This window comes from Loxodonta africana (assembly GCF_030014295.1).
Source record: "Loxodonta africana isolate mLoxAfr1 chromosome 14 unlocalized genomic scaffold, mLoxAfr1.hap2 SUPER_14_unloc_1, whole genome shotgun sequence".
NCBI classification, from domain to species: Eukaryota; Metazoa; Chordata; class Mammalia; order Proboscidea; family Elephantidae; genus Loxodonta; species Loxodonta africana.
Window position 1 is genome coordinate 86,128 of NW_026974832.1, and position 16,886 is coordinate 103,013.

The window sequence follows — 16,886 nt, forward strand, 5'->3', positions numbered from 1 at the left end:
TAAAATGCCTTGATCATGGCATGTTACGTGGTTTATCCTTTGCTGGATTTCCTTTGCTGGCATCTTACGTAGGGTTTTGCATCTCAGTTACTGAGTGTGCTTGTCCTCTAACTCTTCTTCTACCTTCCTTCTCTAATTTGTTATCATTTTTAAACTAGCCTTAAGGATCAAGTTAGGGGAGTATCTCATGGTTTTCTAATCTCTGTTGACTATGTACAAGATTAAAATGACTGTTTCTTGCATGTTTGCTGGAACCTGACTGGAAACGATCTAGGTCTGCCGTTTTCTTTGTAGGGAGATCTTGAACTACTGACCCATTTTATTTAGTGGTTAAAGGCATCTTCTGGTGCTAATTTACTTAGAAAAAATTCTGATGCATGTTCTAGGTTGCTCGAATCTCATCTTCAAATATTGATTATCAGGGCTTGTAGCCTCATGGAAGGCAATTCATCAATCCCAGATTTCCCCAAAGTCAGGCTCTGCAACTCTTCCCGGTACCAAATTCCCTCATTTAAGACTTATTTGCAAAGAGACAACAGTATGCTATCTGCGCAGTTGTTTATCCACAACCTTCTTGAGTCCATAATGTGAGGATATAGTCTTCTAATACTTTTTTTGTAATTGTTCTCTTTCTTATTTTTTTTTTTTTCCTTTTTTCACTGCCAATACCCCTGCCCCCCGCCAGTCTAGTAGTTTTAAAGTTGTGCGTTTCAGGTTCAAGTCTGTAATCCAACTGAGCTTCTGTGTGTGCTGCATGTGTGCATCAAAAGAACACGCTTCTAGAAGCAGAAAGCAGGCAGTGCGACTGTTGGGTGGTTGGCGGGGGAGGGGGAGGGGAGCTGCTGCTCAGAGAGGGCGCCCGAGGGAGGCAGGAGATGCCGGGCTGCCCGCCGCAAGCCCGCAGGCTCCAAGGAGGCGGAACCCACGTGCACCATGAGCCTTTTGAGACAGGCCCAAGCCCACCCAGCTGGGTGCTAACCTCGCATCCGCCAGGCTTGCAGGTTCCACCAGGACTAGGGGAAGCCTAAGGCCAAGGAGGGCAAGGTCTAGGGTCTGGACCTGAGAACTGGTTCTGCCACTTGTGATCGCAGCGCTTATGCTGGAAAGGAGGGCAGGAAGCATATCGCAACGTGTGTCCGGACGATGACCCAGAACGGGGGAGTTGTGGTCACCCACGGACTCTGGGTCTGCATATGGAGGCCCCCAGGGTGCAATTCCAGGAGCAGAAGGCAAAGCCACAGAGGCCAAAGTGCACCTCGCCGATGCTTCCCAGGGGCATTTCCCCAAATATGGGGAGCAGTCCCTCCTCTGGGCTAGGGACTTTGTTTCCTCCATTGTCATCACTGACTGTGAGCAGACTCTAGTCTATGCAGACTAATGAGGAGTTATCAAAATGAGCTCCAAACTCCGGATTTGAGTTAAGGATCATAAATTAACACAGAGAAATATGACTTTAGCAATAAGTGACTGTTTGAAGCCCAAGTTGCCTCAAAACACGGAATTTCAGTCTTTCAGCTCCTCTGCTAATCTAGTGACTAAGAACAGGATCTCACTGGAGCTCAAAGATGTGGGGCACTGGGAATACTCTGGGTCTGTCTGCTCACGGCTGATTGCCTGATCCCAGTTTTATTATACAGCTTAAATACAGACCAGAAGAGGAGTTTGGGGCTTGACACCTGACATCTTAACACCAGTTCCTGTTTCTTGAGGAAGGAAGAGGTAAAATAAATCAGCATTTACTGTGTCCTTCTCCATCCCCGGAAGTCTTCATGAAGACCCTCTCAGGTAAGGATTGACAGGGAGTGGCTTGGTTTACTATTCGACTTTGTCCTTCAGTCACTTTGTTTATGTCCTGCATGTAAACTATTATGCATTGACAGAAGCATTCTAATTCTTATGCAGAATGACTAGACCTGCTGCAGAATGACTATATTGTGCCTCCCTTGGGCACCCCTGTCTGCGCAGCACCCCCCACCCCCAACTGCCCAACCGCCTCTCTCCTGGCATTCTGCTTCTAGAAGCATGTTCTTTTGATGCAGAGATGCAGCACACACAGAATCCCAGCTGGATTACAGACTTGAACCTGAAGACCTTATGCAGAATGACTATTTATGAACCCCTAAGCTTAGTACTAAAGCAGGTACTTACTCCTCAGAGAAGGCCCTGGGGGAGGTTGATACATGCATTCCCCAGTGCTCCTGCTGCTCTAGAAGTGCCTGAAATGCCTCTCTGGGAAAGGCCTTCAGATTAGCCTCATGGCCCACGTGGGAATTCAGGCCTATTTTTCTGTTAGAACATCTCATTTCGCTCTGAAAATTTTATTATCCAGTTTATTCACCAGACATGAGTACAGACATCTCATATTTTCAAAATAATCCCATTCTCTAATACTAATTTGCCACCAAGAGTATATTCCAAAGTGTTTGCAATAGGCTAGAAAGTCTTTCCAAAGAGGGGAGTCCTGCACCATGTTGTGCAGTGACAGCAGGGTTGGCATAATATGTTTACCCAGATACCTACCACTTTTTAAAAATTTTTTATTGTGCTTTATTTGAAACTTTACAGAGCAAATTACTTTCTTGTTCAGCCATTTATACACAATTGTTTTGTGACATTGGTGGCAATATTCATGATGTGTCCATATTCTCTTCTATGCTCCGGTTCCCCGTTTCCATCCGCCATGATTCCTGTTCCGTCCTGCCCTCTTTTCTGTGCTTTTGGGCAGGTTTTGTACTTTTGGTCTCATACACACGATTGAACTAAGAAACACTTTCTTCACGTGTGTTATTGTTTGTTTTATAGACCTGTCTAATCTTTGGCTGATCGGCAAACTTCAGAAGGTACTTTCGACTTTGTTGCTTTCCATAACTCCTGAATTCCAAGTCTACCACCTGAAGAACTTCCTTAGTGTTTCATTTAGAACAAGTCTGGTGGCGATGAATTCTCTTAAGCGTCCTTCACCTGAGAATGTCAATATTTTTCCTTTACTCATGAAAGAAATAACAGCCTATAGAACACTGGGTTAATGTTTCTTTTCTTTCAGTGTTGAAAAAATGTTGTTTTCACAGCCTTTTGGCCTCCATGGCTACAGATGATGAATACAGAGTCATTCCAATTGTTTCTCCTGTGTGAAATGACTTGTTTTCTCTCTAGCTTCTTTGAAGATATTTTCTTGGTCCTTGTTATTCCACAATTGACAGTGAGGCATTTGGGCGTAAAATTATGTGAGTTGAACTTGTTGGAGTTTGCATAGCTTCTTGAATCTGTAAGTTTATGTCTTTCAACAAATTGGGAAAGTGTTCAGCCAGTATTTCTTCAGATACTTTTTTCTACACCACATATTTTCTCTACACCTTATGGAATTCCAATAAATAAATGTTAGATATTTTTGGATTTTTTTGAGGCTCTGTTCATTTTTTTTTTCAATATTTGTCCTCTGTTTTCAGATTGGATATTTTCAATTGAACTATTTTCATCTCATTGATCCTTTTGTCTGTCAACAGCATTCCGCTGATCAAGTGAATTTTTTATCTCTATTTTTCCTGTCTAAAATTTTCATTTGTGAATGGTTTCTATGTATTTTTCTATTTTTCTAAGGTGTGCCTGTTACTTCTTTGAGTGTGGTTAAAGTAGCTTTTTAAAGTTTTTGTCTATGATTCCAAGACTATGTCTTACTTCAATCTTACAGAAAATGTTGATGTTCTTTGTTTTAGCAATCACTTGGCCCAGTTATGTTCAGGCTGCAGGTTCTTTCCCAACTTCTGGATGCTGTGGCTCAGATGTCAGTTCAGATTTTGAAGACTTTGCAATGACATTTGGATGTAATCTATGGGAGTGTCACTCAGTCTGGGACCTTGTTGGTGTTCTAACCCATAATGCAGTTCTCAAAGGATTGATCTACTTCTTAGGGTCAGAGCAAAGCATATGCAACTATGGGAGTGGAGGGGGGTATGAAAAACAACTTTATGGTATCCCTCTCTTGAGCCGCCTGGTCTCTGTCTCTCTGAGGCTCTCTGATGTCTGAGCAGCTACCTTCCTGGTCCACTGGCAAGAATGTTGGGGCTTTAATCTCTTCATTCTGCCGTGCAATTAAGTGACTGGGTCTGCCTATGAGGCCAAATAACGGTAAGATGGAGAAAATGTAACAGAGATTCCTCTATATTATTTGGTCCTTATATACTTAGGTCAGAGAGAAGGCACACTGTTTCTGGTGATACTTCCAAACAGGTATGGAGAAAAAGGCATTAACAGGTCGATAGCTGCATACTAGGTGTTACGAATTAAACTCTGTCTTCCCAAAATGTATATATCAGCTTGAATAGGCCATGCTTCCCAGTATTGTGCGATTATCCACCATTTTGTCAGCTGGTGTGATTTTCCAATGTATTGTAAATCCTACCTCTATGATGTTAATGAGCGAAGATTTGAAGCAGTTATGTTAAGGAGGCAGGGCTCAATCTACAAGATTAAGTTGTGTTTTAAGTCAGTCTCTTTTGAGATATAAAAGAGAAAAGAGCAGAGAGACAGGGGGACCTCAGTACCACCAAGAAAGAAGTGTCAGGAGCAGTGCACACTTTGGACCTAGGGTCCCTGTGCTGAGAACCTTCTTGTCCAGGGGAAGATTGGTGACAAAGACCTTCCCCTAGGAGTGACAGAGAGAAAAAGTCTTCCCCTGGAATTGGCACCCTGAATTTGGACTTATAGAGCCTCCTGGACTGTGAGGGAATAATTTTCTTTGTTAAAGTCATCCATTTGTGGTATTTCTGTTACAGGAGCACTAGATATCTAAGACACTAGGTACCAGGAGATGTACATTTCCCAGCTCTTTCACTCCCAGGGCCACTATGACTAAGTAGCCATTGCCATAAATCCATGTGAGCAGACTATTCTGATTACTGCTTTGACTCTACTGTCTGTTATGGTAACCACACACACCTTGTCTTTGTTGATTGAGTGCCACCACTTGGCTGCTACCACCACGGGGTCCAGTCAACTGCATTGTAGTTAGGTGTCTTAATTCAGTTAGGGCAGTTCTCACTGTGGACTCTTACTTACATAAAATAGCAACCACAGAAGTCTTCAATAATGCTGGGGCTTGCTTCCCAAATTTGTACCTCACCGCTATGGTACAAAGAGAGCCCTCTGGGCACTCCGTGTGTGGATCTGTGGGTCCAGCCTAATAAATCCATTCTAACCTGCCAGTTTCCCTCAGCCTTTGGTTACCTTCTCCTACAGTATACAATGGCAGATCTGCCATTTCCACTTGATTTATTATAGGCCACCACTTAATCCATGCTTCAGTAAACCAACCAAATAAACTATGAGATCCTTTTCTAACCTCTGAAGCTGAAACACTGAATGAAGAATCTATGCTTCCTGGGTCTATATCAATAAACTCAGACTAATCCACCTTTATGTTGCTTGCACCATTATCCCACACCCATAATAGCCATTCCCACACATATTCACCAGGTTTCTGTATGTATGTATGTATGTATTAGAAAAATCAAGCAGTTCTTTTGGAGTTTAGCATACTTTCTCCTGGGTCATACTTCATAGTTCACCTTTTGGGGCTTGTTGGGACTGAAGTCTAGGTATAGGTCTAGAAGCAAAAATGGGCAGTGGCAGTGGGATGTTCAGCCGTGTCTTATAAGACATCTGCCTAAGGTGATGCCCCAGGCAATGCCCCAGATACCACCCCAGGAGATAACTCAAACAAGACACTTCAGGCACAGCTGAGGGTAATCTCATTAGATGGAGGTGGAAGGGATAATTGTTTTACTGGGAAGGGTGCCTTAGCAGGCAAAGTTAGAGAATCTCTTCAGATGGGAGTAAGAGGTCTGGTTCTGTTAGGAAGAGTGATTCAACAGAAATTGGAGGTTCATTGTCCCCCACTTCCTGACTGTCTGCCCATATGTCCTCATCCCGAGTTTCAGGATCCCATTTCTTCCCAATCAGTGCCCTCACTCTAACTTCAGACACCATTTGAGGCTGGATATTCAATTGGCGCTTTAATTCAGTCACTCTTATGATAAGAATCTGAGTTTATTTTTGGCAGCATTAGCCTTGTTACTATAAGAAATATGGTTTTCTTTCTGGGCACAAGTGGCAGCTTTCAGATCTTGTATGTGGTGCTTCAGCTTTGAGCCCATTTCTTTCATTCACCAGTGTGACTAGCAAAAGCAGGACTAACCAAGCAGCTTCCTTATTATTCTTATTCTGACAAAATTATAGAAAAGTATCAAATATGTAATCAGGCAGAGCCTTGTCTCTCACAAATATTTGATCCAGTGGTAGTAGTATTTTGCGTATTTCTATTGTCACCTCCCACCATGGATTAGCAATAGCCTGTTTACTACTGGAGACAGTCATCAGTGCCTTTAAGACTAGCCAGACTTGAGAATCAATTCAGAAAACTCATCCTTAAGATTTGGTTCCTCTAGAACCACAGTAGGTACCAAATGTCTTAGCCTGGGATCTCTAGAGATGCAAAACTAGTGAAGAGAATATATATATATATATATGGAAACCCTAGTCGCATAATGGTTAATAGCTATAGCTGCTAACCAAAAGGTTAGCAGTTCGAATCCATCAGGCGCTCCTTGGGAACTCTGTGGGGCAGTTCTACTTTGTCCTGTAGGGTCACTATGAGTTGGAAACGACTCGATGGCAATAGGTATATATATATACACACACACACATACACACATACATATATATATGCATACATATGTTAGTTGTGGCTGTTAGATGCCATCGATCCTGTGTAAAACAGAATGAAACACCGCCTGATCCTGAACCATCCTCACAATCATTGCTATGTTTGAGCCCATTCTTGCAGCCAGTGTGTCAGTTCATGTTGTTGAGCGCCTTCCTCTTTTTTTCTGACCCTCAGCTTTTCCAAGCATGATGAGCCTCTCCTGGGACAGGTCCCTCCTGAAAATATGTCCAAGGCACGTGAGATGAAGTCTCGCCATCCTTGCTTCTAAGGTGCATTCTTGGTGTACTTCTTCCAAGATGGTTTTGTTTATTCTTCTGGCAGTCCATGGTATATTCAGTATTCTTTGCCAACACCATATTTTAAATGAATCAGTTCTTCCGTTTTCCGTATTCATTGTCTAACTTGCTCAAGCATGTGAGGTGATAGAAAATATCATGGCTTTGCTCAGGCACACCTTAGTCCTCAAAGTGACATCTTTCTTTCTCAACACTTTAAGGAGGTCTTTTGCAACAGATTTGCCCAATGCAATACATTGTTTGAATTCTTGACTGCTGCTTCTGTGGGCATTGATTATGGATTCAAGTTAAATGAAATGCTTGATGACTTCAGTATTTTCTCTGTTTATCATGGTGTTGCTTACTGGTCCAGTTGTGAGAATTTTTGTTTTCTTTATGTTGAGGTGTAATCCATACTGAAGGCTGTAGTGGTTGCTCTTCATCAGTAACTGCTTCAAGTCCTCTTTACTTTCAGCAAGCAAGGTCGTATCAGCTGCATATCATAGGTTGTTAGTGAATCTTTCTCCAAAACTAATGCCATGTTCTTGTTCTTCGAAACCAGCTTCTCAGAATGTTTGCTCAGCATACAGATTGAGTAAGTATGGTGAAAGGATACCACCATGACACATAACTTTCTGATTTTAAACCACACAGTATCCCCTTGCCCTACTCAAATGACTGCCTCTTGGTCTACGTAGATATTCCGCATGAATACAGTTAAGTGTTCTGGAATTCCCATTCTTTGCTAAGCTATCCATAATTTGTCATGAGCCACACAGTTGAGTGTGCTTCTATAGGAAACAAAAACAGGTAAACATCTTACTGATATACTCTACTTTCAGCCAAGATCCATCAGACATCAGAAATGATATCCCACATTCCATGTCTTCCTCTGAATCCAGCTTGAATTTTTGGTAGTTGCCTGTCTGTGTACTGCTGCAACTGTTTTTAAATTATATTCAGCAAAATTTTTCTTGCGTGGGATGTTAATGACATTACATTGCTCGATAATTTCCACATTGCGTTGGACCCCTTCTCTTTGAAATGGGTACACATATAGATCTCTTTCAGTCATTTGGTCAGGTAGCTGTCTTCCAAATATATTGGAATAGTCAAGTGAGTGCCTCCAGCACTGCGTCCCTGTGTTGAAACATCTCATTTGGTACTCCATCAGTTCCTGGAGCCGTGTTTTTTGCCAATGCCTTCAGTGCAGCTTGGAGTTCTTCCTTCAGTACCATCAGCTCTTGATCCAATGCTACCTCCTGAAATGGTTGAATGTCGACCAGTTCTTTTTGGTGTATTGAGTCTGTGTATTCCTTCCGTCTTCTTTTGATGTTTCCTGTGTTGTTCGATATTTTGCCCATAGAATCCTTCCTTCAGTATTGCACCTAGAGGCTTGAATATTTCCTTCAGTTCTTTCAGCTTGAGAAATGCCAGGTGTTTTCTTCCCTTTTGGTTTTCTAACTCCAGATCTGTTCACATTATATTATCATACTTTGTCTTCTCCAGCTTCCCTTTCAGGTATTCTGTTGAGCTCTTTTACTTTATTTTTCCTTCCATTCTCTTTAGGTACTGTACATTCAAGAGCAAGATTCAGAGTCTCTTGTGACATCCTCTTTGGTCTTTGCTTTCTTTCCTGTCTTTCTAATGACTTTTTGTTTTTTTCATATATAATGTCCTTGTTATCATCCCACAACTAATCTGGTCTTCGATCATTAGTGTGCAGTGCATCAAATCTATTCTTGAGATGGTCTCTAAATTCAGGTTTGATATACTCAAGGGCATACTTTGACTCATGGACTTGTTTTAATTTTCTTCAGCTTCTACTTGAACGTGAATATGAGCAACTGATCATCTGTTCTGCAGTCAGCCCCTGGCCTGATTCTGACTCATGGTATTGACCTTCTCCATCATCACCTTCCACAAATTTGATTCCTATCTATTCTGCCTGGAATGGTTCACGAGTATAGTCACCATTTATGTTCCTGACGAAAGGTATGTGCAATGAATAAGTCATTGGTCTTGCCAAATTCTATCAGGTAAGCTTCATTGTCATTTCTATCATCAATACCTTATTTTCCAACTGCTGATTTGTCTGCTTTGTTTTCAACTTCGCATTCTAATTACGTAATTATCAGTACATCTTGATTGATGAATGCATCACGTTTGATCAGTTTCAAACTGCGGAACTTGGTAAAAACCTTCAACTTCTTCATCTTTCACATTCATAATGTGTGTGTAAATTTGAATAATAGTCTTATTAACTGGTCTTCCTGGTAGGCCTGTGAATATTATCCTATTGTTCGTAGTGTTCTACTTCAGAAAAGATCTTGAAATGTTCTTTTTATCGATGAATATGATGCCGTTCTCTTTAGTATCTCAATCCTGGCATAGTAGAACATATCATTGTCTAGTTTAAAAGGTCCAAAACCAAGCTATTTCAGCTAACTAATGCCTTGGATTACTGACCTTTATGCATTCCATTTCATTTTTGATGACTTCCAATTTCCCTAGATTCATACTTCCTTCATTCCACGTTCTGATTATTAAAGGATATTTGCATCAGTTTCTTCTCATTATGAGTTGTGCCCCATCAGGAAACGTCATTAAAGTGGGATCTACTTTGAGGAGGTAGCTCTTCCCCACTTGTATTTTGAGTGCCTTCCAACCTAAGGGGTTATCCTCTGTCATTCCATCAGACAGTGTTCCAGTACTATTTGTAAGATTTCACTGGCCAGTTGTTTTTAGAAATAGGTCACTAGGTCCTTTTTCCTAGTCTGTCTAAATCCAGAGCTCCACTCAAACCAGTCTACCATCGGTGAACCTGGTGGTATTTGAAATACCGGTGGCATAGCTTCTAACATCACAGCAACATGCAAGCCACCACACTACAACAAACTGACAGAAGAGTGGTGGGAGTTAAAAATAAGAAGAACCAAAAAGAGTGCTTCTTCCATGTCTGCTGATTTAGAGGAACCATGAAAAATTGTCAAGTGAAGAGTGATTCAGAGAAAAACATGGGTAGAATGTGACCTAATTTCCATAAAAACAAACAAATGAATGTACTTACATGTGTCCCGGCAAAAAGAAGTATGTAAAAGGGTACATATGTATCTTTGGACACTGGACACTTTGGGGGAGCAGGTACAATATACTTATGTGGGGATGGCTCTTATTATAACTTCTGTATACAAATATCTGTTGTTAAATGTGTTATAAGAATGTAAAACCTTTTAAAGTTTAATAACATCATACGTGTATGTGTGTGTATTTGAAACTTTTTTTTTTTTTTTACTATTTTATATATGTGTTTTTTAGTTATCTAGTGTGGCTATAGCAGAGATAGCACAAGTGGATGGCTTTAACAAACAGAAACTTATTCTCTCACAGTTTAAGAAGCAAGAAGTTTGAAGTCAGGGCGCCAGCTCTCAGAGAAAGCTTTCTCTCTTTGTGGCTCTGGGGGAAAGTCCTTGTCATCCATCTTCCCCTGGCCTAGGAAATTCTCAGCGCCTGGACGCTGGGTCAAAAGGACATGCTCCACTCCAGGCACTTCTTCCTTGGTGGTATGAGGTCCCTCTCATTTCTGCTCACTTTTCTCTTTGTATCTCAAAAGAGACTGACTCAAGACTCACCCTAATCCTGCAGATTGTGTCCTCCCTCATTAACCTAACTGCCTCTAATCCTGCCTCATTAACATCACAGAGGTTAGAATTTACAACACATAAGTAATCACATCAGATCACAAAATGCAGGACAACCACACAATACTGGGAATCATGGCCTGGCCAGGTTGACACACATTTTGGGGGACACTATTCAATCCATAACAATAGAGAAAACACTGTCTTCAATGCCAGATTCAGAGACTTTTATCCATCTATGAAGGGCAAACACAGAAATTGAACAAAATTCAGACCAGCGAATTATTGCTTGCTCTTGTAACTAATGACTTCTTCTGGTCTCTATGCCTCGAAATGGCCAAAAAGAATTCTGAGGATTAATTCAGTTATTGCTAAAACATCTACTGAATTTGCATGTCTACAGGTAAGGAAGAATGCTTGACACCGTGTGTGATTCATTAAGTAACACAGGGACTCTTAGACTATTGTTCTCCTTCTCTGATATGCCACTATCACCTTCTCCCCTTGTTGCTCTCCTGAAAAACCCACACTTGTATATTCTAGGCTTTTTTTCAGGATTGAATTTGCAGGAAGTTAAAGATATATCTTTGAAAGATAAAGAAGACTTTGGCCACATTGTCTTTAGACAGTCGAACTTCCCAGCCAGCCTCTGTGCAGGATGGGAATTCACAATCCCTCCTACTCAGTACCTCTGAGCAGGACGGGATTTCTGTTTCATTATCAGGCGACTGTGGAATTCACCCCTCTTCAGAAAACTTACTTTCCTTTGCCTCAAACTGTCCCTCTCAGGATCTGTCACGGTCACTCTGAGAAATTCACATGGGCAGCCTGTATGGAAGTGCCCATCCTAGAGGCCCTGCCCTCCCTTCCTTGCTCCACAGGGCTTCCTCTGACACTTGGGGTCGCATCTCCCAGGGAGTACACACCTCTGGCACTTCCAGGGATTCCCAGGCCCTGGGATACTGTGGATGGGACTTGGAACTCAATCTGTTTCTTCCCATCCTCACCTTTGGTTATCTGTGTTCTGTCTTCACCAGATTTAGGAGGCCTTGTCTTCTCTTTGCTCGTTTCATCTCAGTCAGGCTTTTCTATTCCAACTCTCTGATCTCAGAACAGATCAGGTTAGACCACAGAAAAGAGAGAGACCAAGCAAACATCACTGATCTGTGCAGAAGCTGCTGAGAAGGGATTTGATTCTCATTGGTTTAGGGTTTTATGCCCACTGCTCACCGGCAGGCAGGTTCCCCCCAGAGTCTGGCTTCTGTCTGGTACCTTGTACTACAAAGAACTCAGTGACCAGCCCACCTTCACAATCACACCTCCCTTAGAGCTATCTTTGCAGAGGCTCTTTGTCATACTTCCATGTCCCACTGAAATCCTATTTCTCTTTCCTTACAAACATTATGCTCATTCTCAGGGCCCTGAGACCTCATCTGCAGATGAGTCTTGTCCTCTTCTCTCCTTGGTGGGGGAAGCTTTTGAGTGGACCTCATGTCTTCGGACAGCTATCCTGGGGCTTCTTCCACCCTGGTGCCGTAGGGCTGCATCTCTCTTTGTACTAGAAGGGGTGTGGAAGGGGCACAAGGCTAAAAGAGGATGGATTTTCCAGGTGAGGTGGGTTTAAGAAGCTTGAATGAACTTCTTCCCTGAAGAGTGCATATTTTGCAGTCCAGACATCCTGCTTCTCTCAGTCTAAGAGTCCTAGCACGTCTTCAGGTGCTTTCTCCTTTGACCTTGAGGCCATGCCTGCACCCTCTGCAGCCAGGTCTCCCACATGTGTAGCAGCACCAGTAGGTGTGGTAGCCTCTTCAGCCCCTGTCTCCTCCTCCAGATGCTCCTGGAGGTGCCTGGCTCTTCTTGCCAGGACTCCAGGATGCTGACCAGGGACTCAGTGTTGGTTAAAGGATGTCGGCCAGTGACCACGTGTCCTCATTTCCTTTGAAGGCTTAGGCTAGTTGCCTGGGCAGAAGACAGCCAAGGTCAGTCTGAGCCTAGACACCTAGTGACCGACCTGTGACACTGCAGCGAGTGATAGATGTTAATTTCCATACTCAGGTATCCGCAGGTGGTGGATTCAGAGTGGTCGGAGGAGAAGTGTAACTAGAGATAACACACTCATGAGGGCACGGGCCAAAGGTCAGGGAAAATAGCTGAGGTCGTGGAGCTCTAGCGGAGCCAGTCTAGGGCACAGGCCTCCCTCCTGTATGTGGCAAAGAGGCGATCCATGTGCCGCCTTCTGCAGACTCTGGACTGCTGGGGCCCTGGTTGCCCAGAATTCGGCCTTGTCTTTGGAGAAGTGACGCGCATGCAGTGTGCCACCGGGGGCTGTGGCCCAGCAGAAGCAAAATCTTGACAATGGGGGCTTCTGTTGACTTTGCCTGTGCTCTCCTTTGGCTGAGTGACATCGTGTGTTTCCTAGCAGGTGAAGGCATTCGTGCAGAGAGGCGATTTCCATGCGTGCAGCAAAGTGTGTGCTGAGATGATGAGTCGCTGGAGACCAGGGTGGACTCTTCAGACCCAGGATAGGCCTCTGGCAGGTATGTGTCAATGTTTTCTGCCCATGGCACTCACCCGGGTATTTGCATAGAATGTCATCAGCGGAATTAGTAGTCTCCGGAGAGGCTGCCACATGTCAACAAGCTTCACCTGGCCAGAGTACACCCGTGATGTAGCTCCCCAATCAGTCACCTTCCCCCTTTGCTCTTTCGTCTCTAGGCACTCTATCAGGCACTCCAAGCTGGGAAGTGACTCAGGGAGAGAAGGAAGAGATTTCAGAGAATGAACACATATAGAGAGAGAGGCAAGAGATGCTGAGTGAGGATGTCTTGCGTACTGATATCCTGAGGAAAGTGGGAAAATTGGACCCTGGCCTGCTCTGCCAATGCCGTGAAGCAGTCCGCACCAGGGGCTCCCTTGTGCCTGCGTAGCCTTTCCCAGGGTGTGCTCAAATCCTGTGACCACTAGGTGTCCTAGGTCACAATGGAGGACCCTGTGTCATCTGCCTGGCGGACTGGATCTCTGCCATTGGCTGAGTCTTGTCACCAGGCCCATCATAAGCTCTGCCCACTCTTCCGGTGGGGAGACTCTTTCCATGGTGATGGCAAAGAAACCTTAGTCCCGCCCACCTGGCCTTGACTTCACCTACCTGGCCTGCTGACCCTCACTCAGACCTCTGTGTCGATCAAAATGAATGTTCACCAGTGGCCCGGTGTCAGCATCTGGTATAAAGGATTCGGGACCTTGCCTGAGGCAGAAGGCAGCCTAGGTCTGCGGGTACCTGGAAGTCTAGTGACTTGTGACGCTGCTGCCAGTGAGAAATGGTGACTCCCACACTCACATATCCCCTGGTGGCAGAATGATAGTGATGGGTGGAGAAACATCGCTCCGGAGCACTCGCGCAGTGGGGCACCGGCCAGAGGCCAGGGCCAGTAGTGGACGTCGCGGAGCTGAATGGCGAGCCAGTGAAGGGCCCAAGGATTTCTCCAATGAGGCAAAATGCAGATCAAGCCAAGGAACATAAAGATAAAGCAGCTGAAGAAATTAAAAAGGTTACTCAAGAACATAGTTAAAAATTTAATAAGCTGCAAGAAACCATAGAGAGACTGCAATCAGAGATTCAGAAGATTAACAATAAAATTACAGAGTTAGAAAACTCAATAGAAAGTAAGAAGAGCACAACTGAGGAATTGGAAGGCAGAATTACTGAGATTGAAGATGAAACTCTTGGGACTAATATATTTGAAGAGAAAGCAGATAAAAGAAATTTAAATGAAGAAATCCAAAGAATCATGTGGGACTTTATCAAGAGAAATAACTATGAGTGATTTCAGTACCAGAACAGGGAGGGCTAACAGAAAATACAAAGGGAACTGTTGAAGATTTGTTGGCAGAAAACTTCCATGATATCATGAAAGATGCTCATCGAATTCCACATAAGGTAGATCTCAAAAGAAAGTGACCGAGACACATAATAATCAAACTTGCCAAAATCAAATATAAAGAGAATTTTAAGAGAGGCTAGGGATAAAGGAAGTCACCAACAAAGGAGAGTAAATAATAAAAAACTTGGACTACTCAGCAGAAATCATGCAGGCAAGAAGGCAAAGGGATGACTTACACAAAATATTGAAGGAAAAAAATTGCCAGCCAGGAATCAAACCATAACCCTGGCCCTCTGGCCCTCTGGCCCTCTGGCCTTAGCCCTCTAACTCTAGCCCCTAAGCCCTGAGCCCCAAAGCCCCTAAGACCCTAAGCCCTTAGGTCCTAACCCCCAAGGCCCTAAACTCTAACCCTAACCCAAACCGTAACCCCTATAGCCTAAACTCTACAACCTAAACACCTACACCCCAAAACACTACACATCAAAACCCTACACACTAAACCCTATACTCTAAGCCTCAAACCCTAAACCCAAACCTCAAATCCCAAACCCTAAACCTAACTGTAAACCCTAAACCCTAACACCTAACCCTAACCCCTAACCACCCTAACCCTAATGACCCTAACCCTAACCCTCGAACCCTAACCCTCTAACGCTAACATGAAACCCTAATCCGAAACCCTAACCCTCTAACTCTAACCTCTAACCCTCTAACCCTAGCCCTAATCCTAACCCCAACCTCCAAACCTAACCCCAAACCCTAAACCTCAAATCCCTAGCCCTAAACCTAAGAATGAGCCTAAGCCTAACCCTATCACTTAACTCTAAACCCTAAACCATAACACTTAAAACCCTAACACGCAAAACCCTAACACCCTTAGCCCTAACACATTTAACCCTAACACCCTAAACGCCACAACCCTAAACACTAACACCCTTAACCCCAACCCCTAACCCCTAAACCCTAAACTTAAACACTAAACCGTCTAACCCTCTAACCCTAATACCCTAAACCCTAACCCCAGCCCCCAGCCTTAACGCTCACTCTAAGCCTTAAACCTTAAGCCCTAAACCCTAGGCTCTAAGCCCTAAGCCCTAAACTCTAAATCCTAAAACCCTAAACTCTAAGCCCTAAGCCTAACCCTCTAATCCTAAACCCTAAAACCTTACCCCAAACCCATCCCAAACCCCTAAACCTGAACCCCTAAGCCCTAGCCCTAACCCCTAACCCTAATCCTCTAACCCTAACTCTCTAACCCTAACCACAACACCAACCCCAACCTCTGAACCCTAACCCCCTAACCCCAAGCTTCTGAACCCTAAGCCTAAACCCTCTAACCCTAAACCCTAACCTTCACCCCCTCACACCCTCACCTTCTCACTCCCTCACTCTATAATCTTCTCAACTTCTAACCCCCTCACCTTCTAACCCCTCACCCTCTAACTCCCTCAATCTCTAACCCCCAACCCTCTAGACCCCAACCCTCTAACACCGACCCTCTAACCCCAAACCACATATCCCAAACAAACCCAACACCAACGCCAATCCTAAACCTAAACCCTAACCCCTAAAACCTAACCCAAACCCTAACGACTAAACCCCAAAACCCTAAACCCCAAACTGCAACCCCTAACACCTAACCTGTAACTCCAAACTCTAACCTCAAACCCTAAACCTAACCCAAACACCTAACCCCAACCAAAAAACCCTAACCCTAAACTCTAACCCCAAACCCTAACGACCCTAACTCTAACAACCCTAACCCCAACATCCCTAACCCCAAACCCTAACCCTTTTTGTTAGCAGCAGTAGCACTTAACCACTAGCCACCAGGGTTTCCATGAGCAGTCACAGGAATAGACACATGCACACCCGTGTTCACTGCAACATTATTCACAGTAGCAAAAAGATGGAAACAACCTAAGTGCTCGTCCACAGAGGAACGGATAAACAAACTACGGTACATACACACAGTGGAACACTACACGACAATAAAGACCAATGATGAATCTCCGAAACATCTCACACCATGGATGAATCTGGGGCGCATCACACTAAGTCAATCACAAAACGACATATACAGTAAGAGACCACTATCATAAAAACTCCTGAAAACATTTATGCACAGAAACAATCCTTGATGTTCACCAGGGAGACGAAGAGCGGGTAGAGAAAAGCCAACTAAACAATAACCAAAAAAACCAAACCCACTGCTGTCGAGTCAATTCCAGCTCATAGTGACCCTACAGGACAGATTAGAACTGCCCCATAGAGTTTCCAAGGAGTGCCTGGTGGATTCGAACTGCAGACCTTTGGTTAGCACCGGTGGCTCTTAACCACTACGCCATCAGGGTTTCCAACCAAACAA

At 43.8% G+C, this 16,886-nt stretch overlaps 1 long non-coding RNA gene across 3 annotated transcripts in view; it reads left to right on the forward strand.

Moving 5' to 3' along the window:
* Nucleotides 1-1,502: 1,502 nt before the first annotated feature.
* The window catches only part of LOC135229108 (uncharacterized), a 419,273-nt gene continuing 403,889 nt past the window's right edge, over nt 1,503-16,886 (forward strand). For 2 of the 3 annotated variants that reach the window (XR_010319891.1, XR_010319890.1), the window contains exon 1: nt 1,503-1,785. This is a non-coding gene — a long non-coding RNA (uncharacterized LOC135229108). Of the gene's footprint in view, nt 1,786-8,816; nt 8,992-13,056; nt 15,362-16,886 lie in introns of those variants that run through there. The other variant, XR_010319892.1, reaches the window with a different exon arrangement.